The 27815-nt window shown below is 35.7% G+C and overlaps 1 protein-coding gene across 2 annotated transcripts in view; it reads right to left on the reverse strand.

Annotated features, from left to right (window-relative positions):
* Positions 1-27815, reverse strand: part of DPYD (dihydropyrimidine dehydrogenase) — an 817544-nt gene that overhangs the window by 242982 nt on the left and 546747 nt on the right. The gene's annotated exons all lie outside the window — the stretch shown is intronic.

A 27815-nucleotide genomic window follows, 5' to 3' on the forward strand; every position in this document is an offset into this window, starting at 1 on the left:
GGACTTAAGATACCTTAAGAACTGCAACTTCTCCAAATGTATATCCCCAGCTGCTGATTCCTGCTGCTTGGTCATTTTTTGACTCATTTTTGAAAACTATGGCAGACTTTATGGGATTTCACACACAGTCTGTGGTCATACGTAGTTTATAGTCTAAGAGGGAAGCAAAGCAGGTAATCATAGTATAGGCTGGTATGGGATGCTAGAGGCAGCATGATGGCATAATGAAAATATGGGATTGGAGTCAGCTAACCCTCTGTTTTCCTGGATCTGTCACTTACCAGCTATATGACAGGTACCAAACACATAGCAGGAGGTCAACATACAAGATAAGCAGCACAAACTGCTGCCAAGTTTAGAGAAGGAAAGGGTCATTTGGGGCAGCGGTGGTCAGTAGAGATTTTTTTTTTTTTGCGGTACACGGGCCTCTCACTGTTGTGGCCTCTCCCGTCGCGGAGCACAGGCTCCGGATGCGCAGGCTCAGCGGCCATGGCTCACGGGCCCAGCCACTCCACGGCATGTAGGATCTTCCCAGACTGGGGCACAAAACCATGTCCCCTGCATCGGCAGGCGGACTCTCAACCACTGCACCACCAGGGAAGCCCCAGTAAAGATGTTTGACTCTATCCTTGGAGAACAAACAAGCTTGACTGGGCAGATGGTGGAAGGAAATCTGTTCTGTGGCCCAAACACAGACGAAGGTGCTGCAGGGAACAAGAAAGTGGGGTGCATACTGGGGAAAGCAGAGCGTGTAAATGTTGCAACATGGAGGTTCTGTGGACAGGTGAGGGGAAATCAGATCAAAACTGTAGATTTTGAAAGAAAGACAGGTTGCCTATCTCTGTGATAAGCTTCTAGAGAGGGTACTTCCTTTGTTTTTCATCATGCTTTCCTTGGCAACATGCACAGGAAGCTCTGCTGTCAGCTTTTTGTAGAGGCTGCTTCCTAAATTTAATTAGAAGATGCTTCCTAACACAGAAGCAGAGCCTCCCCTCTTCTTTCCATTATTGCACTTTATCTAATCAAACTCAGCTCCTCAAATTTCCAGCTTAGGTGTTTTCAACACTGCCTGTGCATCAGAATCACTTGTGGAGTTATACACACACACAGGCCTTGGGCCCAGACTTCTGGACGAATCTAGGGAAGAGGGGTCCATGCACATTTTAAAGAGAGTTTCATTGGTGATTTTAACCTTCAGAAATGATTGGGGGAGAACTTGTAGCTCATATCTTCTTTCTTTAAAATGCGGGTCAAAGGTAGTCACCTGTTCGGATAGAATAGCATGCTTATTTCTCCTTGGGATAACTGTACATTTCTCCTTAAAATAATGGAATATGTCACCTTGTGGATTAATTGTAGAGCTGTCAATACCCAAAAGCCTACTTTATTTACCACAGCTCTGTCTGACCCGGTGGGTCCCCACAGTCTTGCATTACCTCCCACTTGGCCAATTCAACAGATAGGACCAAGGATAACTAAATTTCTTACATTTTAAAATAACATACTGGAAAATATACCAGTGCAGTTGCTGCTCTCTTAAAAGTAGTACATATGCCTTTTTTTTTTTTTTTTTGCGGTATGTGGGCCTCTCACTGCTGTGGCCTCTCCCGTTGCAGAGCACAGGCTCCGGACGCACAGGCTCAGCGGCCATGGCTCACGGGCCCAGCCGCTCTGCGGCATGCGGGATCCTCCAGGACCAGGGCACGAACCCGTGTCCCCTGCATCGGCAGGCGGACTCTCAACCACTGCGCCAACAGGGAAGCCCCCATATGCCTTTCTGAGGCAAAGACACAACGCAGTGTACTCTTTCTAATATTCTTTATTCTTCCATTCGTCTACCTTCATCCTAGTGACTTGAGGCTACCGAGACCTCCTTCTCCCTTTACTCCCACAGGCTATTTTCTTTATTCAGTGCCTTATGTCCTGTCTTACATCTCACTCTCTCTCTTTAAGGTAACTAGTTTCATAAATTTAAATCATGAAGTTATAAATAGATTAATGATTTTTCCTTATAAAGAATAGCCACATTTTAAAAGATAACTCCAGAAAACAACAATGTAATAGTGTCTTCACCTCATAGAATGACTCAATGATGGTGGATAGTTCAGACACCGCGGCACAATAGTAGGAAAGATACATTTGAGCAAGTACGCCTTTACAAAGCGTCTCTGGAATTACACCTTGTAGACTATTCTAAGCCTGACTAGTAGGTGCTCAATAAGTGTTTTAGAATGAAGAACTATGCCAACATATTTAAATAATGTCAAGAAAAAAGAATTGAACCAGGAGCCAGGAAACCTGAGTTCGAGCTTAGGAACAAGATGAAAATGGACCTGAAAAGGGGGGAAACAAGTGCTTAGAGAGATGGGAAGTGAACCAGAAAAGTACAATTTTTAAAAGAAAGGAAATAATTTCAAGAAGGGGTTCTAAATAAGGTCAAATTCTGTTCAAGAGATAAGAAGGTAGATGACTGTGAAAATGTTATTGGTGACATTTTTGATAGTATTTTGACTAGAGTGAGAGGAAAGTCAGACAGAAGTTTGGAGTGTATAAATGGTGAAGAAGTGAAGACAGTTTTCTAGATGATTGGAAATGAAGGGATGAGAGAAAAATAAAAAACGGGCAGGTGTACTGAGAGGGTGGTAGGATTGGAACAGGGTTTATCTCAGGATTTTGTTCATGCACGTAGGAGATGGGGAAGGGGCCAAGGTGAAGGAGGAATGAAAAATATAAATATGGGGAAGAGAGTGAGATATTAAAGAAGTAGAGGAGGTTGGGATTAAGCACTTGAGCAGAGGGGTTTGTCTTGGAAAGGAGGAGGGACTCTTATCTGACATTTGGGTTAAAGGAGAATGCTGACTAGAAAGATATAGTTCCAGGAATGTCAGAGCAATGAGGAGGCAGAATTCCTCAGGCCTCTACCAAATATTTCCTGTTGTACTCTCTGTTCCAAGAAAAGTACTCACTGCATCTCGCTGAGGCCACCACCCATAGGCCCAACTCTATGGTATAATGTACTTATTCAGTTAGGTCTCCCAGGACAGATCCCTACTGTCTCCCACTGCTCTAAGGCAGAAGACCTACGAAAGACATCTTAGCTGATGGGCTGAACTCCTAGGCTTTTTGTGAAGAAGCTATTAAGGCAAGTCTGAATTGAAGAATTATGACTCAACGCCATTTTGGGAATTGGTTTCCAGCTAAAAGAGTGCCTCAAATGAAATTAATACAGAGCTGAGTAGGATTCTGAAGGACTATATGGCCAAGAATCTCTAAGTCTGGCAGAATGGCAAGGGATAGCTTAATAGCTAAATACCACTTAACTATATTAACAGGCTTGGCTGTGTCAATACTGGGCAAGAACTATCTCCCAGCAACAGAATCTGAACCCATGGCAGCCACACTGGCTAAATAAAGAACTCGGTTTACGTCAAAGGAAGTGAGTTACCACTAAATCGGCAAGCAGAAGGTGGGCCCTGCTTAGTTCCATTGACAGCTATATCTTGGTTCCCTTCTTCCACTTTTCTAAATGGGTGGCTCCTCCACGACTGTTTACTAAGTACGGCAATTTCTGTATTAAAGAATTTTTTTGTAGATGAAGTAGTAGGACATCATGATCCCATTATTTTGACCTGCCATTTTAATCCAAAAGATACTTCGACTGAAACTCTGGGAAAATTAGACTCAGTGGAAAAAAAACCCAAACAAAATAACTGAAAGTGAAAAACTGTATAACATTAAAACTTTACACTTGATGGCAATATTTAAAACTGTGAAAACAGATTCTGGGAAGATAGAAAGTTGCCAGAATAACACAACACCTAAAGAGGCTTTGAGCTCCCCAGAGAAGAGAGCAAGTATGAGGCTTCATTAACCTTGGGAAGAGGAGACAAGCAGAAGTCCCACTAGGTCTGAAGTTAACACAGCATTTTTTTTTTTTTTTTTGCCACTGGAGAGGGCTCAGCCAACATATGCCAGTGATGCTCCAACCTTGCACATCTGTCAATATTTCACATGGTCCTCTGGGAGGCTACATAATCCTGCTAGGGCTGACAGACTTGGAAGGGTTGGAGGGTGGGGAATAGGTGGAGTAAATTGCTCCAACCGTTCATATTTTAGGAGGAACTTACCTTTTCCTACTTTCACCTATAGAGTCTTAGGACCTGGTCTTATACCCTTCTCAGAGAAGGGGTTCAGGTATGCCAGTGTGTGATCACTAGCTCACAAGACAAAACCTCTGCATCATCCACAACCTTCCACTTGCTCAAGAGAACCTCAAATCCTGGCCTGTTCTTGAGTGACAAAACCTACATTATAGGGAAGTCAAAGGAGAATTACTACCTATTTCATAGACTCTGTAAGTTGTGGGAAGGAGGTCAAGCTGAACCAGTAGCTACTATTAAAGAACAGCTAATGAATTAGATAGAGAAGAATGTTAATTTACATGTAATGAGTATTCTCAAGGAGTTGCAATTAGAAAATAAAAATAATAATCACTTGAACTGACAATAATGATTTTCAGAATTCTAAAACCAAATAGAGAAATTGAAAAAGAGTGTAGCCACTGCTGAGAACTGAATTAGTTGTCTGGATGATCAAATAAAAGGGGGAAAAAAATTAGCAATAAAATAAGAGACTTAGAGGAAGATCTAGGTGACATAATACGCAAAGAGGAGTTCCAGATGGGGAAAAATTGAGCATGGAATAGAAGTGATAATCAAGGAAATAATAGAATAAAAATTCCCTGAGTTGAAGAAAAACTTGTGTCTTTTGAATGAATAGGCTCACTAAGACTCAGACAGGATTAATTTTACGAAAAGCCACACACCTAGACATAATCAGGGGAAATGTCTGACCTCCAATGCTAATGAAAAAAATTCTTTCTTCTACCCAGAACAAAAATAGTTTTCTTACAAAGGAAAGATTATCTGACTATGTTATTAAAAGAAAAGGCCTACGATCCAAGAATCTTTATACTAGCCAATATAATACTCAAATGTTAAGGAAAAAGCACAATGGTTTTCAACATTCAGGGATTCAGAAAATATGCCACCCATGTATTGATATCTTATCTGTAGAAAATACTCAAGGAAGTACTCCCAACCTCATAAAAATTCAACCAGAAGCAAATCTTTACTTACTGAGAAGAGGAAAGAAGAACAGTACAATGAAATAGTGTTAAGCAACTTGTTTTAATTTATATGATGACAATTCTACAACTAAGATTTAGAATAGAAGTTATGACAGGGTTCTTAAGAAATATGTATTCTTAAAATTATATGCTTAAAATAAGATATATATGTGTATATATATATATATATATATATATATATATGTCTTAAATAAGTTTAATAGAAACTTACAACTAAATTTTTTCAGCTACTTAGGAAACCCAGGAATTGTGGAGGGAAGAAAGTAGAGGGAGAAAGGCAGGCCAAAGCCTAACGGTCTCTACAAACAAATAGAAGGAGGAGGACTTCAGGGGTAAAATGAGCAAGTAGGCTGTTCTAGTAAGGACATCATAATTATTGAACTTGATATACTAATTGAGAAATATTGCTTTACACATCATTGTGAAGAGAAGAATAAAAGTCCATATTAGAGTAACAAACAAACAAATAAATAAATAAATAATAAAACAATGGGGGAAAACTTCAGCAAAGTAAGCAAATAGTAAACACAAAATAATATGAACTATTAAATCAAATAGATCAGTTACCACTATATGTGTGAGTAGGCTGAATTCCTTATCAAAGTAAAAAATATCCAGATTGGGTTTAACAAATCAAATCAAATAGCTAAAATAGAAACAAAAAACAAAAAGCAAAAAAGAATGTAGGAAGAGCAATTTAGTTTTGAGTGAAAATCTAGACCAAAAGCATTAATGAAGATAAGGAGTGATATTATATAGTGATAACAGACATGATTCCTAAAACTATATGCATAAACTATACAGCAAACAAGATAAGGTATATAACATAACTTTAAGGCATGAGTTTAGCATAAGGCTTACAACCCTAGGAAACGAACAGGAAAATATATAAAAACACAATGATAATTGGAGATTTTAATAGATGTCTTTTAGATGTTGACTGAAAAATAAGCAAGGATGTAGATAATTTGAATGATACAATTAACAATCTTGATCTAATAGATAATTGTAGAATTATGTAATAAATGTAGCACATGTATTTTTCTCAGATAGCAATGTGAATACACTGGGCATACAACTGGCCACAAGAAGAACACCTCAGCGGTTTCTCCCCAAACAGTGGTTTTATTCACTGAGTTCTTTGAATAGAAATTAATAAATTTATGCATCAACCACTAATCGATGACCTACCACACTCCTTCATCCATTGCTGACATTGTAGGAGAGTGACAACAAAGCTGAGCTATGGAGAGAAACTGATTCAATAGACAGAGAGGGTACTGAGGCGTCAAGTTCTTGTCTCCACTTTTCCCCTGAGTCAGCTGTACTGTCATTCCTGTGGTTTGGCTCAAGTCAACATTTCCCTCATTTGGCTTAAGCATTTATATTTTCATCCAAAAAAAGGGCCAACTAACCCAAGGTTCTCTCTCTCTCTCTCTTTCTCTCCACACATACATGCAAACATGTATACTGAACTTATACAAACACCTTCAATTATGTCATGTTGAATTACAAAATTACAAATGAATGCAGATATCCTCAGATTTATATCCATATGCACAAGGCTTGACAAGTTAGACTTTTCTCATGAACCTTCCTTTTCTTCCCCAGAATAGCATAATTTAAGAAAAAAATAATTTGTTGAGTATACTTAGGAATCCATGGAATTTTCAAGTTTCTAAATTCTTTCACTGAACACAGACTACATCATTAAAAATAAACATTTTGAGTTATTTGGCTTAGAATTTAAAAAGGTGAAATTTACCTTAAAGGCTTTTCTGTTTTACCTACAAAGTTAATGGTTCTCTTTTCCTTTATCTCAAAGCAGATAAGCATGATGATGTGAAAGAACAGCTGGTCAGCCACTTTATCACTCTGTGTTTCACTCCTTGATAAAGATTAGCCCATCTTTTTCTGTTGTCAGTGTTCTAGTAGTGCTCATAGAGGCTGCAGAACTAAGTCTTTCATAGATGAAGCCTAACTATTCCAGTGGTGGGCTGGAGCCAACTCTATATTCAGTGACATCAGGTGAAATTGGCCATAGTGGGAGCATTTACACCACAGAAACCACAAATGCTACAGATCAGGGGTTCATTTTCCATAGAGCTAGTTTAACAGCACACTACTGATTTTTGTTCCAGGTAGTTGATTTGACAAAGTTTGGAATCTCACACTCTAGTAGGAAGAAATAAAGTAGAAAAAAGGCCTGTCAGAAACTTATTATGTTCTGCTTGAGTAAATGAATTTATTTCTGAGAAGTATAGTTTTTTTTTAAAAAGTCATGGAGTCCTTAAACTAATAATTTTAGGAAATGTTAAGTCTGAAAAATCATCTTATAAATTATAAGCTTAGAAAAAAATTGTACTTTTGCCTAAGGCAAGTTAAAAACATGATCTTGTCTACTCTCCTCTTTTTAATCTCCTATATTCTTGTAGTAGTGAATCTTTCTAGTTTCTACTTCTAAGAACAACTAATTTAATTTTTCAAAGGACGGTTAGAATGGCATTTCAGTGAATAAGAATTTTTCATATTATGCCTTAATAAAACTTGGAGACCTGTTATTATTCTATGGGGAAAAAAAAATTACCAAAGCTTTTTCTTTCTGATAAAGCACTGAAACATTTTTATTACTTCGTACAACTTAATAATGCTAAGCAGAAGTGAACTTATGTTCTTAATGGAATTAATCAATGTCCAGCTGATTATAACCAGTATTAGGTTCAGACTGGGCACAAGTGCTTCTCATGTGTGGGAACATGAACTGAAATCCCTTACTTTTCATCCACAAAATGTCCAGAAAAGTAAGAAAGGTAAAGACAAGGTCAAAACCGAGCGCTGAAAGTTGAACACCAATCAATGTGCAGAAGTCTAAGAGGGATTTGTGTTGGGAGTTGAAGTCATGATAAGGGGCTTGTCAGGAGGAGGCAGAGCCCTGCTCTAAGGGGCTTGAGTTGTTTTTATTTAGCAGCCTTTGTAATTTCTGCCCTTGCCAGCTCATGAAGGGGCTTATCATTAGCACCCCACCACTCACCGTCATCACCACTCTAAGAAGGACAATTCAATTTATTTTTATGGCAGAGACCAGTTTTTGAGGTCTGGATGAAGTCTGCTACCCCCTGTATTTGACTTACAGTTTCAGGTATTTAATAAACATTGTTAAAACAAAGAAGTGAAGAAAAACACCTCCAAAAATGACAACAACAAACAAAAAACAACAACAACCAAAGATAAAACCAAACAACTTAAAAAAAAGCCTTATAAAAAATACTGAAAATCAGTGCATTTCCTTAATGTTATAAAGGTCTTCTGAGATTCCTCTGTGTGTGTGTGTGTTTAATTGTCTCAGCTATCTTCTATGAACCGAGAGAGACCTTCTTTTGTTCGAATGTGACAGATCAGTTCGAGCTGTGGCAACTACCATTTACAGTTATTGATTTCCATGTGACATTAAAGGCCCCAAATTCAACCATTATTCTCTTCAATTGTCACAAACAAAGGTTAATAATAGTTGAGTTTGGACTGAAGGAATCAAGTAAAGATTGCCAACTGAAATTAGCACGTTGTTCCTTTCTGAGTCTCAAGTCAGTATGAGGGTATGTGTTCCACAGATTACATGTATATTATCACCCTTCTAAAATGTGCCTTTCTCCCAAAAGTAATATTCAAAATACAGAAAAGGAAAATGTAGTTTCATAAGAAATCAAGCTATTTAAAATAATAAATAATTTAAAAATATATTTCTCTTTGCGCAGAGTAAAAACATTTTGTTTTGTTGCTTCTATTGCAGCAAAATAATGTTTCTCATAACTGTAAAAAGTGGTATGTAGCATGATTAAACAATATTTCAATCCCTTAGTTCATGCAGAGGTTACCAGCTAGAGGGGAGAAAGGTTTGATTAAGTTTATGTCTTCCATGAGGAATTTTAAAGGAAAGCATACAACTTATTTAATATATGAGTGCTGAAGCTACAAATGGCTTTCTTTCATGGGTAGGTATGAAAGAATAAAGTCCTTTTACTATAATAAATAGGCAAAAAATAGCTGGTAAGATATTATAAATCTTCACAAAAGCAATGGCAAATTTTAAAAGTCTACAAGTCTTTACAATTTCAACTTGCTTATATTTATATCATGACTTACTACTTATTTATCCTATTTATGAATGGTAAATAAAGATTCATGTGCTGTGTCCACTGTAAAAATTTTTTAACAAGTACCTTATTTTGAAAAAATTATTTCAATAATTTTAATTATTATTTATTGATATATTATCATTAAATATTTATATAGCACTATCAAATTACAATTCTCATTAGATGGAAACTAGTCATTTTTGGACTATTTCATAGACAGGAATTCTAGATCAAGTAAATGAGTTTAGGATAATTTACTGTAGATCATTATTTCTAAAAAAAAATGAGACTCCTCCCAAAAGTTAACCTGTGGTTGTTAGTAATCATTCTAAGAAATTTTGGAAGTGTAGCAATATATTTCCAAGTAAACCTGGTTTATTCTTTGAATAGAAAAAACATTGGGCCTGACTTAATGTCATGCAATAGCATTTCATAGTTTAATAACAACAGTGGTAGTGAAATTATTTTAACTAAAGGATCCTATCCTGTGCACTCAAACATAATAATATCCTTTTAAAACCCGACTGAAATTTTAAAACGCCCAAGAATTAACAATTGTTCCTATATAATTGTATAAAAGAAGAAATAAAATTCCCCCCTTCCCAATCCCAGAGTTTCTAACCACTAGGAACATTAGTGTGTATTCTTTTCATTTTTTTACCCTGTGTTTATATAGGCCTATCTATATATACTTATGTATTATTGTTATTTAACAAAAATTTAATCGTTTGCTTTGTTCTCTCTCTATATATATGTATATACATATATATGTATGCACACACACACACACACACACACATATATATACACACATACCACATACATTGATATACGTGACATGTTCACTTTTTCCCCCTGATTAAAACATACAGACCTACCTCATTCTTTTTAATAATGGCAGAGTATCCTGTTGTATGGATGTGCCAGTACCTTAAAGATGAACAATTAAGTTGTTTCCAGTTTTTGTGTTTTTACAAATAGTGCTGCACTGAACTATTTTCAACATGTTTATGCATGTGCTAAGATATTTATAGGATAGATTCCTAGAATTGGATTACTGGGTCTAAAAGTTCATGCCCTGAAATTTACTCAGATTCAGCAAAACACTTTCTCAAAGTGTGGTACGATTTACTTCCCCATTAACAAAATGTGAGAGTGACTGCTTCCCCCACATCCACAACAACACAGAAGGTTATCACTCTTTGCCAATTCAATTGATGAAAAATTTAGTATCTGTGTTGCTTTAATTTGCATTTCCATGCTGACCTACTGAGTTGGCTATCTTTTCATGTTTACTGGCCATTTGCAATTCTGCTTCTTTGAATTGACGATCCATTTTTTATTGGGTTGTTTCTCTTCTTCTTCTTAATTGGCTAGAAATCTTTTTTTCTAATGTCCTTTTCTTCCTGCTTATATGGATAAGGCATGCTCACTTTAGAAAATACATATAGGCAAAAACAAGATTAAAGCTGTCCATATTGCTACCCACATAGAGAGGAATATTTTTGGCATATGTTTTGTTAGTAGCATGAATGATGAGGTGAAATAATTGTGTCCATTCTGTTATGTCACCTCTTCTATTCACTCAACGACATAGCCTTGGCATTTTTCTATACTTTTAATGTTCATTCACAACTCAAAATTAAAGTTGAATCAAAGCCGAGCTGCTCAATCAGCTTCCTCTCATAACTCATATCCTGTACTGGATCATGATTACTGTGGGAATGCAAGAAAATGCCTTTTAGTTGATAAGTAGAAAACAGCAGGAAGAAAAGTGACAAGAATCTTAATTGCAATTACATACGCAAGCAGACTATTCTTCTAAATATTTACATGTATTTTAATCTTCACTACAACTCTATAGGCTGAATACTATTATTAATCAATTTTACAGAAGAGGAATTGAATGCAAAGACAGTTGCTTTATATAGCATATAGTATGCATACAGACTGAATCCAGTGATCCAGTTTTGTAATCTGTGCTCTTAGTGACTATGCAACCTGCCTAATGGAAGTATAAAAGCAGCAGTGAAATCATTTGCACTTGGATTGGTGTTTTCTGAATTATTTTTCCCAAGACATTTTTCCCATTGCAGGGATTTTGAACATAGGGATTTTTTTCATTATTTGTCTTTCTGTTTGTTTTTACTTTTTATTTTATATTGGAGTATAGTTGATTAACAATGTTGTGTTAGTTTCAGTTGTACAACAAAGTGATTCAGTTACACATATAAATGTATCTGCTGTTTTTCAAATTCTTTTCCCAATTAGGTTGTTACATAATACCGAGCAGAGTTCCTTGTGCTATACAGTAGGCCCTTGTTGTCATCCATTTTAAATATAGCAATGTGTACATGTCAATCCCCAACTCCCTAACTCTCCCTCCCCTCCACCCTTCCCTCCCCACCTGTAACTGTAAGTTCGTCTCTAAGTCTGTGAGTCTGTTTCTGTTTTGTAAATAAATTCATTTGTATCATTTTTTTAAGATTCTGCATATAAGTGACATATTTCTCTTTCTCTGTCTGACTTACTTCACTCAGTATGACAATCTGAATAGAATAAATACAAAAGAATATTTATAAAATATATTTTTTTACAAAAAAATACTTGTGTTTCTCATTTCCTTGCTTTTTTAAAATTAGTTTTACCATATACATTTACATCCCTAAAAAACATATAATTTAATATTAAATGATTTTATATTATTGGGTTGGCCAAAAAGCTGTTCGGGTTTTTCTGTAAAATGTTACAAAATCCCGAATGAACTTTTTGGCCAAGCCATTATATATACGTGGAATTATATTCTTTCTTATTTATTCTTCTGCAACTTTCTTTTCTAGCTCTATATCAAATTTCTAAGATTCATTTATGTTTTTGCATGTAGCTGTGTACCAATCTTTTTTATTGCTGTATAGTATTTCACTGTATAACTACATTACAGATTTTTCTATCTTTTTTATTGTGGATGGGCGTTTGGTTGTTTATAGTTTTTATGTTGTCTCTTAAGCGGCTGTTCAATTCTTCTGCCCATTTTTCAATTGAGTTGTCTTTTTCTTGTAAATTTAAAGAAATGCATACATTCTAAATTTTACTCCTCTGTCAATTGTTTGTAGAACAAATGTTTACTCCCAGTTTGTATCTTGCCTTTTCACTCTCCTCATGGTATCTTTTGATATCAATCTTTTCTTTTATGATTTGTGCTTTTTCTGCCTGTTTAAAGAGAGCTTCCAGATCATGAGGTCAATAACACATTCTTCAACATTGTTTTCTAAATGTTTTTCTTTTTTTTTTTTTTTTGCGATACGTGGGCCTCTCACTGCTGTGGCCTCTACCACTGTGGAGCACAGGCTCCGGACGCGCAGGCTCAGCGGCCATGGCCCACGGGCCCAGCTGCTCCACGGCACGTGGGATCTTCCCAGACCGGGGCACGAACCCATGTCTCCTGCATCGGCAGGCGGACTCTCAACCACTGCGCCACCAGGGAAGCCCTCTAAATGCTTTTAGTAAATGTTTTTGCCTATCACATTTAGGTCTTTAACTACATGTATTTGATTTTTGTGTATTGCTAACAATTGTCCTAGTACCATTCAGTTCATAGTTCAATATTTTTGCACTGGTTTGCAATTACAGCTCACTTAAATCAAGTTTCCATATGTGTTTGGGTTTTTTTCATGAATTCTCTATACTGTAACTTTGCTTGAATATCTAAACCTGTGCCAAAACCACTATCCTAAGAGCTATAGCTTTATAAGAACTTTTGATAGTGGTTAAGGCCAACTCAATGTATATTAGGTACTTAGAACAATGTTTAGAACAGAATAAATGCTATATGAATCTTTGTTATTATTATTGAATGCCTTGGCTATTTTTTTTGTCATCCATATAAACTTTAGACTCAGTAGGTCAATTTCAATGAAATAATTTTGCTGGGATTTTGATTCGGTTTGCAATAAACATGGAGATCTACCTGGAAAACAATGAAAATCTTTATATAGCAATATCTAATTCCTGCAGATGATATTTTCCATTTTTTTTTTGATATTTTCCATTTTTTACATCTTTTTAAAATGTCTTTCAATAAAAATTTTTAAATTTTCTACAAAATGATTATATACATCTTTTGTTAGATTAAATCTATTTATTTATTTTTTTAACGCAACAATAGTGTATAGTTTAAAAAAATACATTACTACCTTGGTGTAGTTAGTGTATAGAAATGAATTGATGTTTGCATATTGATTTTTTCCCTAGAAACTTTCTAAAATCTTTTTAATTCTAATAATTTATCAGTGGATTAGTTTAGAATTTCACTATAGATAATCAGAAGATATATACCATCTAATTTTTTTAATCCTTATATTTAAAAATGTTTATACTTTTAGTTTATTATAAATTGATTTTATAATATAAAAATTAATTAGCCACTGCACTGACATTTTATATCTAGTACAATGTAGGACAGATATGCAAATAGCAGGTATCCTTGTTTCACATACTGATCTTAAAGAAATGCTTACCACTGAGTTTGCAATATATATTATTGCAAAAATAATATATATTGCAATTATTTTGCAAACATGTTAGATCACTTTAAGGAAATTCATTCCTATTCATAGTTTTCTAAGATGGTTTTAAAATTATGAATATATATTGAATGTTTTCTGTAGCTATTGAGATGATCATATGAATTTTTTCCCTTTTGACTGTTTATGTGATGATTTACCTTAATTATTTTTTTTCTTTTTCGGTTAAACCAACCTTGCTTTATTGAGGTAAGCCCCAAGTGTCATGCTATGTTCACATTTTTTATGCATTGTGGGATTCAACATGTTAATATTTTGTTTGGTATTTTGTATCAATGCTCATGAGTGAGATTAGCCTGCAATTTCTCACACTGACCTTTCAATATCAAGGTTATGCCTGACTTATAAAATAAGTTGAGGGGGGTTATTCCTTTTTTTGCTATAGTCTGTAATACTTTAAAATCTTTTCTCCAAACACTTCCCATTTTTTGAAGCTAGTTTTGGAAGGGCTGCTTTTTCCTATGTACAAAAGACCGATCTGACTGTAATGTTGGTCAGCCATTCTATAGTTAAAATGAAAATTATGAGTCTTTTTGACTAACTAGGTTTCAAACAGCTTTTGGTTATACAGTATATTCATGGATGTTAAGACAGTATTGTCACAATTAAGGTTTTTGAAAAAATCCTTTCCAAGAGGATGTTTTCCATCAATAAACAGAAGTAAAATTAAATGCCCGATTAACAAACATAATGTCCTCTTTAATAATTCTCAGCACTCTGGTAATTCTGCTAATATTACTGTGCTATCTACAACTCTTTCCTTTTGTTTCATGTTTTGAATAATTCAATTAAAAGTCTGACAAAGCAATAACAAGGGATTAAATGTTGTAGAATTGTAATTCGAAATAAAAACATAAGCTCTTTGGAAGTATTTATTAAAAATTCTATGAAACCTTTCAAGTATATGAGATTCTTGGATTCTATAAAGTTAACTGCTTAGCCAAGTTATCCTGCTTCCTCTTTTGTATTCAATTCCAGTAAACAAAGAAAATAAAAATGTGTAAAGCTGAATGACGTTCTTGCAAAACAGACTACTAAGGGAGGACTCTGAGACTTCTCTATTTGGCCTACATTGAAGGAAGGATGATGCCTTGCCTTCTTTTCTCCTGTATTGTGAGAAGACTCATCTGTTGTAAGATGAGCACTGAACAGCAGGGTTTATAATTTTGACCCTTTATCTGGACACCATTAAGGTGCAAGGCAATGAGGAGGATATGAAAAGGAATGTGCTATAGACCTGCCGTTAGAAAATATTTACTTTAGAAATGGAGGTAGGACAAAAGTCACTTTCATGCATAAACTAACCTCATGTGGTTGGTGGGCAGAAAGGAGCCAAGAAAATATGCTAAGGAGCATATGGATCAAGATGTCAACACCACAGGATTCAAACCTCCCATATAGATAGAGTTCTGCTCTCATCAGATTTAATGATGAAGAAAGATACAACGAGGAAATCGCTTATTCTTACATCAAGATTAAAAACAAATTAATATAACGTGGCATCACTTTAGAAGAGGAGCTATGGAGTAGTGGTGAAGTGTACATGCCTGTAGTCACACACCCTGACTCTGAGTCCTGGCTTGGCCATGTCTTGGCTGCAGGATTTTGGACAAATTGCTTAACCTTTCTATGCTTCTATTCCTTTATCTGCAAAAATCAGGAACACGATAACACTAGCTCAGAGGGTTGTTTGAGGATTAAATAATATAATCTATGTAAAATGTTGACACATTTCCTGGCATATAATAAACTCTCAAAAAAACAAGAGCTATTTGTTGCTAGCAATGTAACCCAATCTTACAAATTCTTATAAAAAAATTAGTGATGATTCTATGAGAATCAGAAACCATAAGACACATTCAAAGGAGAAAAATGCTAAGTAAGCAAAAAAGAAGAAAAATATAATTAAAGAAATAAAAGAAAGTAAAACATGAGAATTTTTTTTTTTTTAATAAATCTTGTGAGATGAAAGTAGTCTCAGACCTTGGACTGCTCCTCTTCAGAGCAGGAGAGAGAGGTAAGAATGACAGGGAAGGGGACCACAAAAGAAAGGGAGTCATGAGGAAATCGAAACTTCCTTTTTAACAAAGTAAATTAAACTTTATTATAATACTGACTGGGGTATTGGTGGTGAGAAGGAAGAAATTAAATATTCAAGTCATAAGATTTAGCCCCAAATACGTTACTTAAACAGCTTCCTAACCTGAAGTGTACCACTGTGTACAAACATTTAAAAAATAATAATATCGCCCTCTAAATTTACCTGCTTTCTCTATTTTTATGTTCACAACTTATACCAGAATGTGTGTTGCCCATGCCAATTTTATATTTACTAATCTACATATAAGACTGGATAACTTTTGTAGGCAACTATTCCATTTGACAAATTTGAGGTGATCTAAAAGTTTGGGTACAGGAGTCAGCCAAATAAGCTAACTGAAAAATTAATGGTTTAATTTTGGAGAGTTTTTTATCTTTTTAAAGATGACAGGTTTTATATTAAGACTGACACCAGTCAAGGAAGGCACAGGAAGAAGTGAACTTCAATTATTCATGGTGCTATAAGTCACAAAATCAGGAGAAAACATATGATGTAATTTTTTGGATTGATTTATATGTTGATTTAAAAAATGTTATCATCTAGTCAATGGTTTATATCATAAATGGAATCCGGTTGATAAAAATGCAATAGGAGATTCAAAAGAGATTGATACTGTAGACTTTTAAAAATTAGGACATCATGTCAAAGGCACACAAAACAGGAGCAATGCCTAGTCAAGGCTGAGCCATTTAGTAATGGGATGAATAAAACTATAGAGGGTGAACTGGGTTAACCTAATACAAAAGTCAGTTTTGTTTGGTGGAATCAGCTACAAAAGCCCTGCTTTTTAGGAACAAATCTGTGGGAGGTTTCCTGAACTTCTCATCTTCTATCTTGTCACCAAAAATATTTCCCCCATGGCATCCTTTAAGGATGCAAGTGTCCTAGTTACCACATTTGCTTATTTACTTTCAGTTTATTATCTCCCTTTCACTTTGACAATATCTTCATAGCTCTTTATATATGTTCCTCCCTCTTCTCTTCTCCCAACTAAGAAGGACAATATTAAAAATGGAAGTGTGAAATATATGAGAAAATAACATGAGCATTTTACTGCATCTGGAAGCTGACAGGACAACTGACTTATTCTTTTGGGTGCATAAAATACACTATATTACAAGTTTGAGGGTTTACTCTGAAGGCCAATTAGTAAAAATAAGAGAAGTTGTTCCAACGGCATTTGTAAAATATTAAAGGAACCAGTGTCTCTTTAAAAAAAAAAAAAAAAAACTGATATAGGAAAAAGTTAAGGGGCAGAATTCAAAGTGGCAAGAAAAGAGAAAAAGAAACCGCAAAATGAAGGAAACACTTAACTAGAAATTTGGAGACATGAGGAAGAGTGGAGAGATGAAAAATATAAAGAAAATGATTATAGAGATAGAAGAAAATCATTTCAGTGGCAAAAAACAATAAACTAGCTTTTCTGAGCTACTAAAGCAATTCTTATTTAAAATATCAAGTAAAAAAAATAAAAACAGCAATAATCCTGGAATACAATAAAGTAAAAATAGAGAATGAAAATATAAAAATACAGTAGAGATAGAAACAGAAAACCAAACGTGATTCAGGAGAAACCAAATTAGAAGATAGTGATTTTACAGAAAGAGAAAATAAACAACCAAATAAAAGCAAACAGAGGGAGAAACATTTAAAAGGAACAAGGAACTAAATGCTGCAAAAGGAAGAGTTTAATTATAGATTTTTATTTAATTACACTAATATTTAATAAGTATACATATTAATACAATTAAATTCAGCTACTGTAAATATTACAAAAATCCGTAATCATACCAGAGGTGAGAATACTGTTTATGTTTGTCTTTAAATGCAACTCAAAAATGAGATTGAAGAATCTGGCATATTCTCGGATATTCACTGCCAAGGAAATTCGAGCTTTCTAATCCAATTTAGGAAGAAAATCAGAAATTCTTTGTAAATAAATCTAGATAAAGAATAGGAGTTCTAGGTCCAAAAGGATCAAGGAAGACAAAATGGAGAAGGCAGAATAACAGATAGCAATATGAGGTGTCTACAGAAAGAGGAAAGAAATTGGGGATAAGGGACATGACTAATTAAAGAATGCAAAAATGCAAAACAAAGCTGATGGTATCCAGTATCCTCAACACCTGGACAATTCCTGCCACATAATAGTTGCTCAATTAATAACTAATTAATTAATTGAATGAATGGATGTTTCAACTACCAGACTATCTTTTCAGGCTGTGTTCATCAATAGAAAAACAATGAAGGAAAAGCAAATAGGTAGGTTTGCCAGGAATAGTATCAACATAATTGCCACTTTGGAATAATAGACCTACTTTTGGGAAAAGATGAAAACCCTGAATAATCCAGAAAATTAGGAACAAAAACATACAGATTCTATGTGAATTGATCTACAGGGAAGAAATAGGTCTGCACTCTTCTCAAAGAACAATTCTTACTGGTTGCTTTGATTGTTTTTTATTGTCATCAGCCTTGGCACTCCCCTGAACGTGTGTGTAGGATTCTTGGAACCAAAACGAATATCACGTACAGTAAAGTGCACCTATCCTGACGGGAAAATGACAACCACATAACACCATGTAAAAGAATGCCAACAAAAAGAGAATTTGTTTTTGCGTTATATGAGACAATAAGGCAGAAGGAGAAAGAAAAGTAAAGCAAATGACTGTGTGACAGAAAAGAACAAGGCTCACGACATACAAGACCAAGAAAAGGAGGTGGGGGAGCCCACGAAGGCAGAAACAACGTAACAAAAAGGACAAAACCAGCAGTAGAAAAGAACTGTCAGACACAAAACCCTCAAAACAATAGATACGAAAAAAAGGATCAAGATGACAGGAAAAGAGCAGCATGGAATCTAGTAAGAAAAAGAAACAAAAATTTCAAATAATGGATTTTCTAACACCCCCGCTGTTCCACCAGTGCATTGTGTCACAGCCTCACAGAACAGTGCATAATTTATTATGGTCACTCGCTGCCAGGCTGTTCTAAAGGGCAACAGCTATATGAAAATACTCCCCACCGTTGGATGGCTTAATGATCCACCCTTTGTAGAGGGGTAGGGCTGTGGAATGGCCGGCCGAGGACAGAACCATTTATGGTCAGGATGGTGCTCTGCATATTTAGTGCTCTCTACCCTGTGAAGAAAGGGCGAATTAACTCTGGGGCACCTCTGTGGGAGTTTTTTCACTCCTCTTCAGCTTCTCCTGAATAATCACCATCTATCAGGAGTAGTTTCTGAATTCCCAATATCACATATTGCCTCCTCTAGGGGAGGGATGATGTTAAATAGAAACAAAAAAAAAATTGATTTTTAGAATAAAAACAGTCCTTGAAAATGAACATTCATGGCTGTAAAATTGCACTGTATTTTAATCACGTCTGGGGATTTAAAAAGAACTGTTAGGGCTTCTTTTTAGAAATGAACTTGGATACAGAAAAAATAAATATGACATAAAAATAAAGATCATTCAAATTATTTTTACCAATCATTTTCAGGAGCATGGCCTTTTCAGTAGTTTATATAGAAGAGTTTTCATTACTTCCACAAATAGCACTATCTTCAAAGACATGCATCATTAAGATATGTATCCATTTCTATGATTAGTAAAGCCAGGGATTACTTCTTTAAAATTCTTTTTTGAGGGGCACTAGTGCCTGAGGTTGGGAGCAGAGGTTCATGAATCAGATGCCCAGGATTTGGATCCTGATGCTGCTGTTTACTTGCTATGTGACTCTGCCACATTACTTACACTTTCAGTCTCTGGACTCTCCCCTTTGTACAATGGGAATTAATAATAGTACATATGCCATAGAGTTGTGGTGAGGATTACACGAGATAGACCTTGAATCAGAGCCTGGCAGGTGTCAGTGATGGTACCTGCTCTCAAATAAAGTGTGAGGGGACATTCAGGAGGCATTTGTAATCCGGAACTGTCTGCCATTAGGTGGTGGGCATGGAGACAGGAGAAAATAATGTTCTGCTCCAGATCTTCTCAATGCAAATGGCACAAAAAACCACTTTGTATGAGGGCTTAATTCATCCACTTATTCATTCATTCACTCATTCATTCATACCTTTATTAATCTGTCCAAAAAATATTTACTGAACATAGCATGTGTCAGAATAACATTAATCTTGGGGGTTCAATGTAGAGCAAGTCACTCTAGCCATAGTTCCCTTGTCCGTAATATAGATAATGTCCTATCTTCCACCTCAAAGTTTATTGAGGAGTGGATGTGATCCCATGTATAGAAAGACCTAGCAAATTGCCTAGAATAATATGGGCACTAAGTGAATAAACTCAATTTCTACTGTTCATAAAAACTCTTCATGAATTTATTATCTTGGTGTGTGTATATATATATATATATGTATATATATATATATATATTATCTATACACACACACATATATATATATATATCATGGTAATTTTCTTTGTAGCCACCTCAAAACTATAATTCCTTATTTACTATCTATTGGGAAAACTGTATTTCACTTTACCCTAAATCTATCATTTCTATAGAGAAAGTGAATATCTAATATATATAATATTCAAAATTTTATATGTGTAAGTTTTTAATTGTTTAAAATAAGGATGGCTCCATTTAGAGGAAAGTGTTTAATAAGAGCTTAGTGATAAGGATTGGAGAAAGTATACTGAAAATATCAGAATCACAGATATCAGTTCATGGTTCATATTGGAAAAGTAAAGATCCCCTGATGGTTGGGATTATAAACCATGGATTTGTCTGGGGCTAGGTCATCAGATGGATAAAGAATGCTTATCTGTTGTGGGTAAGAATGAGTCACTCACTACACCATGGAATGAAGAAGAGAAAGCTGGAGAGAGTGTGAATGCTGAAGGCATCATCTGTCTTCCTGGATCCAGACAATCATGAAGTCAACTTCAACCTCGTACCATCAGTTACATAAGCTAATATATCTTAGTTTATAATACGAGAATTCCTCCATCTGCAGGAGACAGAAAGCTAAGAACTATCTTTCCACTTGTTTCTTCCTTAAAGCCCATAGCCAATTCATCCTCAATTGCTGTTCAATATACTCCTTACCTTTGGCATATCCATTTCTCTATCTCCACCATCATTTTCTTCATCTAAGCTACAAACCATTGATATTTTTTAATTGAACTACTTTCTGCAAGAGATTTCAGCTGGTCTTCTCAAGTTCATTCTCATGCTCTTCTATTCTATTCTCTCAAAATGAAAATATAATCCTATCATCCCCACCATTGTCACCGCCCCACTCATCAAACACATGCACATGTACATATGCACACACATATTCAATAAACCCTTTAATAGCTTTCCACTGCTGTTTGGATAAGATCAAAATGCTTAACAAGGCCTGGTTATGGGGTCTTAGACAGCATGACCTATATTTTCCTCTCCAATACAGTCTTGTGCCACACACATCTGCTCTAAGCACCCCATTCTTATTTCTTGCCCTTCAACAGGAGTTGTTTCAGCCACAAGGCTTTTGCTCATGTTGTTTCCATTGCCTGAAATGCTATAACCCACCCCAGTCATTTCACTTATTTAAAAATCCTCTAAATATTTCAGTTATCAGATCGAATATCACTTCCTTAGGTTATCCTTCCTTGACCTTTCAGAGTAGCCCAGAAACTTCATACTACATGCTCTTCAAGTATCCTGGACCACTGCTTCATGGTTACTATGCCAGTCATACTTTATTGTTTGTGGGGTTATTCATCCAATATCTCTCTACTTTACTAAATGGAAAGCTACATGAGGAAAGAGAACATGTCTAATTTTGCTCATCATTATATTCTTAGCATTTCACACAATTCTTGGTACATGGTAGATACTCTAAATATTTGTTGAATGAATGAAAGTAGAGAAATATATGATGATTTGGGGAGTACAAAATAGGGTCTCTAGAATCTATTTCTCCTAGATAAAAAGGCTAGTCTCTAAAAGTTTGAGACCTAGGTGATAGAACATAGAAGGAGAATCAAGAGTGAACGCAGGAAAGAGGAATAGAGAACAGACACTAGAAGTGAAGGGAGCTAACTGTTCCTTCATATACCAAGTCCCATATTAGGCAAAACATAGTTATAGAAAAAACAGGAATGGAATGCCTACTATGTTGCCATACGACTTCTTGCGTAGTCAAGAAAAGAAAAATGCTGGCAATGGAAAACTGGCAACAGAAATCTCATTTGATAGAGGACTAGATATTTTACAAATAAGAGAAAAAAATCTGCATTCTCTTTTTTGATGAGTGATTAACATACATTAAATGTAACTGAATTTGCAGTTACCTTTGATCTATGAGGACTTTTAAAGCTGAATACACCCAGGAACAAAAGATAGGGAGGGAAGAATAAACACCCAACCTATCAATTCTAGAAAAAATAAATAGCAAGTAATACGAGGAAAGAACCAAAGATATTTAAGACATATCAAAGTGGCTAAAATTGACAGTCATGCTTTAAATTGGTATCTCTTTAAACAAAACTTTTTTTTCAGAGTACGTATTAATTAATCATATTGCTACTTGATAAATTGACTTTTTTTTGAAAGGACAAAAACAATGTTAGCTCCAAACATGACTGTCATTAAGATCTCTGCAGTGTAATCAATGTCAACACAGACTTCATGTTTGTGTAAAATCCGTGATTCCCCATAAGGATCTCCTCATGTGTTTCAGGGGATGGGGGATGTAACAGTTCCCCGGGAATGTGACTGCCGGACGATGGTAACAAAAGCCATAGAAATTTCAATTTTGAATCAGTACTCCTAGGCTGTAAAATGCTATGAGTTTGATAAATCTATTTTCTTTGACTTACTTTTCCGGGGGGGGGGGAAGGGGCAATATTTTCTTCTATAGTCAAATAAACCCATGTGCCTCCTTCCTAACATTGCTCACCTACTCCCAGCTGGAAGCCTTAAACTGATTTTACTTTAAAAGATTACTTCTACCCCAGCAAGAAATGTGTAAAAACTTTCTCTCTGATGTAGAAGTTGCCTTAATTTTACGGTCTTCTTCAAAGTAGTGCCTCTTACGCCTTCCCTTGATTTGCCTTATTCATTATCCTCTCTCTTGCCTTATCTTGAACTCTGCTGCCTCCGAGTCTGTTAGCTCCTGAGTTCTTATTAGTTTTCTGGTCCAATCTTGCTTTTTAGCCCAAAATGCAGTGTCCTTTTATTCCTGGGTCTTTTGTCCCTTTTAATGCAGGACTCAAGTCCTATATGCCAGTTCTTTCAAATATTCTAGGCTAGTTGGATCCCATGACTGGACCCGCCATTCCATTGCCAATATTTCTATCTTAGTAATTTTGGTTTCCAACTTTGTTTCTATTCTGCACTGCTGATACCTATTTATTCTGGTGTGACATTATGGTATACAAACTGCATGATAGCACAGACTAAGATCATAGCCTCTCCCCACCTCATTCCCACATCTCTTTCTTTAGGTCAAACATATTTTTGGTTCATCTTTGTGCTATAGTCACCAGACATATAGAAAACTCTCAAATTCACTGTGATGTGATCATTTGAGAGTGATTTTAAAACAATTTGAAATGATATTGCTGTTTTATTTCAGGAATATAACATGATGAGTGTAGTAAAAACCACATTAAGTTTGAAAATACATATTTAGATGTTTTTCCTGCAACCATTCACCAGGTCATTCACCTATTTGTACTAAATATATACATATATATATATATAATTTTTTTTAACTGACAGACCCATGATTGTTATTCTAGATAAAAACAATGACACTTCCTGATCTAGAACTAGTATCTCAGTTAGATTTAAAGGGTGTTGCTTTCTACTAAAGATTTATTATTTGTAAAAGAAAGGGATCATTTTTATATCATTAACCAACATTAATAACTAAAATTGAAAAACTCATAGAGAACCAGCTTAAGGCAAAATATTGGCAGTTCTGTAAATGCCTCTTACAGATCTCCTGTAGTTGTCTACTTATCCAAGCACCCATGTTTATGCGAATGCCTGGGAATTAAAATCAAATAAAAAATTAGGCAACATAATATAGTGTAAAGCAAATATTTCTTTTTAATAGATATACTCTTTCTCATAACCAAGTTGATAATTTATTTTAAAGCACTTCCAAAATTATACCGCCAAAAGGAAAAATAAAAGAAGGCAGGATAGTAAAATGTATTTGGGTAATATCAGATTTCAGTCGCTTTTGCAGAAGCTTATACCATGCACCCATTTCTTGTCTGTCTCCCAGGAATGAGGTTATTTTACAGTGCAGTGGTTTCCAAACCTGTGATGTCTCAGGGGCTCAACCCACTGAGGCTAACCTAGCTCACATTTAGCCAGTCAGCTCATAGGCATCAAGAACAACTTCCTAGCCCAAACTTACATTCGTCCTTGTTGATTAGAGCAAAGTTAAACACCACATTCAGGACAAAGCAACACTTTGACACCCATGTTTCTTAGAGAGGCTAGAGTCAGAAGGGATGAGAAGAATCAAGAACCTTAAACAGAGGAGGTCTCGTGGGCACATACCTAACCAGTATCAAAAAGAAAATTTAACTCAGCAGTAAGCCTCACCTTAGATTCCCCCAAGAGATGTCAGAGAGGTCACTGTGACTTGAATCTGTTGTATTTTACCACTGGTGGGGCTCCCACATTTCTTTCTCTAACCTTTAAGATTTCTCATACTCTTGAGTTCTTGCATTTCACCCCTGGGAAATACAGGAAGTGCTATCACTTGTCAACTGTTTTGGCTTTAAAAGAGGGGTCTTTATACTGTCCCCTCCGCAGACATTCAATGGGGACCAGATTGAGGCAGGGCTGTGGTCATTGTTCCCTAGACCTTGTATTGCATATGAGATAGAGGGTCTGTTAGCCCAGCCGCTGGAAAAAGGGTTTATTTCCTAAGGGAAGTGCTAGCACATCTGGGGCAATGTGGTCCTCACACTTAGTTTTAGATTCTCTCCCTGGTGACAGACATCTTCTGTCTGGCAAGGACAAGAGCAATAATCTGTGTTTTATGAAATATGTTGGCATGTTTTAACAGAAGCAAACGTTTTCTCTCTTTTTTTAATAAAAATACAGAGTTTATGTAAATTAAATTTGGACACAGAACAGATCATGAGGGAAATATCAAAGTGTTGCTTTAGGTGATCTTAATATAACTCAACAATTATTTAAGATCACTGAACATTTTAAGATTTACCACTTTTAAACTAGCTTGTTTTGCTTAGCTAAATCATCATAAAAAGCAGGACTGTATATGTATTTCCTGATGAGAAAATTAATGTTAAGACTGTTTTAGTTGAATAATCCAGTGTTTGGAAATTCTATGCAGAGAATGTATGTAAATAAATGGAGAGGGTTGTGAGATAGAAAGACACAGCAGGTGATGATGGTGGCACCACCATCTTTATTCAGAACTCTGCTTTCCCTGTAAAGCTAGAGTAGTCTTCTCTCCAATTACATACTATCATTTTGGAATTTTCCATCCAAAGGAATTGTTACCAAGCTGGTTGTGCACTATTTAGCAATCACACCCACAATGAAGGCCAAACCATGGCATCCAAAACACTGAACAATGAGAATCCTCCAAGGGCCAGATAAATAACATCTCTGTAGCCTCTTAGAACTGTTAGGTAAAGAAATCCATATTCATTGACAGTGATTCAATCTCTAGGTCACCATAGACTGAAATGAGAGTATGCATCTAATTTCTATCTTTAACCCGCTCATATATAAAATATTATTTTTCCTTTCTCATGGAAAATTTGTTTGATTGATAAAACATACCCAATTAATGAATTAGATGTCATTTGAAATAGAATTAGACAGGTGGTTTTTATTTGAATAATTTCAGTTGAAAAGATACGAATTCCAGGCGGAGGGTATAATAGTATTCAAAAAGGTACAGAGTAAGAAGTTTCCAGGGCAACTGAATGACTTATTCAGTTGACTAGAGATTTGGTTACACCCAAATGACAAAGTAGAAAATACTGGACAGAACACCGGATGGGGGTCAATGACAAGGGTATATCATAGGCTCTGAGCCTTGTTAGTTGGTTACCTCAGGCTAAGGTTATTTAGATCACTTCCAAGTCCCCAATTCCTGTCCTCTAAATAAGGAGGCTGAACTGGGAAATCTTCAAGGTTCCTCTCATTTCTGAGAGTCTGTGCCACATCACTGACTCAAGGCAAAGAAGGAAACAGCTGGTGTGAAAAGTAGCTCAAGAAAAGACTTTAAAAATGTATGCTTTCTGATGGCAAGGACAAAAAATCATGGGGATTATGTAACCAGTATTTTAAAGTCCTGTGGAGCATGTTTCCTCTTGCTCTCCTTTTTTGCTATATGGAAGATAAAATAGGAAGGTAGGAAGACAAGGCAACTTATCCCATACCCCACGCCGCCCCCACCATCTATTTTTCTTTTGGTAGCTGATGGAGGGTCTAAGAATTAAAGGCACTGCTGGCTGAAGAAGGCAGCCTAGAGAATCTTCAATGTCAGGAGCCCAGAGGATTAGCAAAAATGCTGGGAAAGTTTGGTTTCAATACTTAAAGGCTGAAGCAGACAGGCACATACTGATCAAATCCATGTTGCGAACTGAGCACTTATCCTTGGTCAAATGTTTGCTGCTGTTTACATGTACCAGATACATTGTTAAAGGAGCCTAATTAAGCTCTAGTTCCTCACTGCTGCATGGCAGTGCAGGCCAAGTGTGGCCATACCTTCCTTATTGCAAGAGACCTAAGAAGTAGAATTTTTTTGTCCAGCCACCTGTTTTTAAAATGTTGGTAATAATTTCAAAAACAAAACAAACACAACAACAGTAGAAAGCTACTCAAGGTCTATTCAGCTTCTGTGTGAATCTAGGTTAGGAAGCTCTACAGGGTGGGAGTAAAAATATTCAGTATAATTCTAAAAGGACAAAAGAGGGATATTCACTTAATGCCCTATGAACACTTAGCATTTCAGAAAAGGAGAAGACCTCAAAGAGGTGCCATTTCATCTGGACTTTGTAGAATTTATTGTAGTTCAAGTACCTTTATAAAGTAATATGCTGCCACAGGAAACTGGTTTACACAGATTGCATGTAGACAACTTTAAATTTGAATGTCAAGACATCAGAGAAGCTTCCTTATTCCCAAGAGACAGAACACCTCAATAGTAGGTTCAGGTTTGTTTGTGACTTTAGAGCTGACTTAGTCCTGCACCTACTTTTAAATTAATAATAATAATATTTATGCTAATATTCAAGTACTGATTGATTAGGAACTGTTCTCCATGCCTTTCCTATATTCAGGCTTACATGCTAATTAAAGCTCAGGCCCCAGGGGCCGCTGACCAGCTTTGTGACCTGGGAAACATGGAAGCTCAGGTTTTTTGTTTCTTATTTTTTAATTTATTCAATGGGATAAAAACTCATCCTACTTCAGAGGATTGTTAGGAGCAGAAGGAAGAAGACAGAAAAAATTTTCATGTTGTAATATAACTCTGACTCTTTGGAGTATACACAACCCAAACTAGAGCACATTTTCACCTTTACTTGAGCAATAAGTAAAACGTTGACTTTTATGCAGGCCAGGGAAAATGTTAATGTTTTTAAAAAGAACAACATGATATGCATTTATTTCTTTAGTTGTTCTTGTTTTACCAATGCTCTTTATGGGTAGATTAAAAAATTACATGTTAGTCTGCTGCCTATAATGTTAGCATTTAAAGAACATTAAAGCTGGAGGGGATTTAGAGATCATCTAGTTCAAATTCCATGTTATAGAGATGGAAACTGATGCTTTAGGAGAGTAAGTGGCTTGATCAAGGTGACATAGATGGTTGATGGAAAGAA

This window comes from Mesoplodon mirus (genome assembly GCF_964341445.2).
Source record: "Mesoplodon mirus genome assembly, chromosome: 3".
Taxonomy (NCBI): Eukaryota; Metazoa; Chordata; class Mammalia; order Artiodactyla; family Ziphiidae; genus Mesoplodon; species Mesoplodon mirus.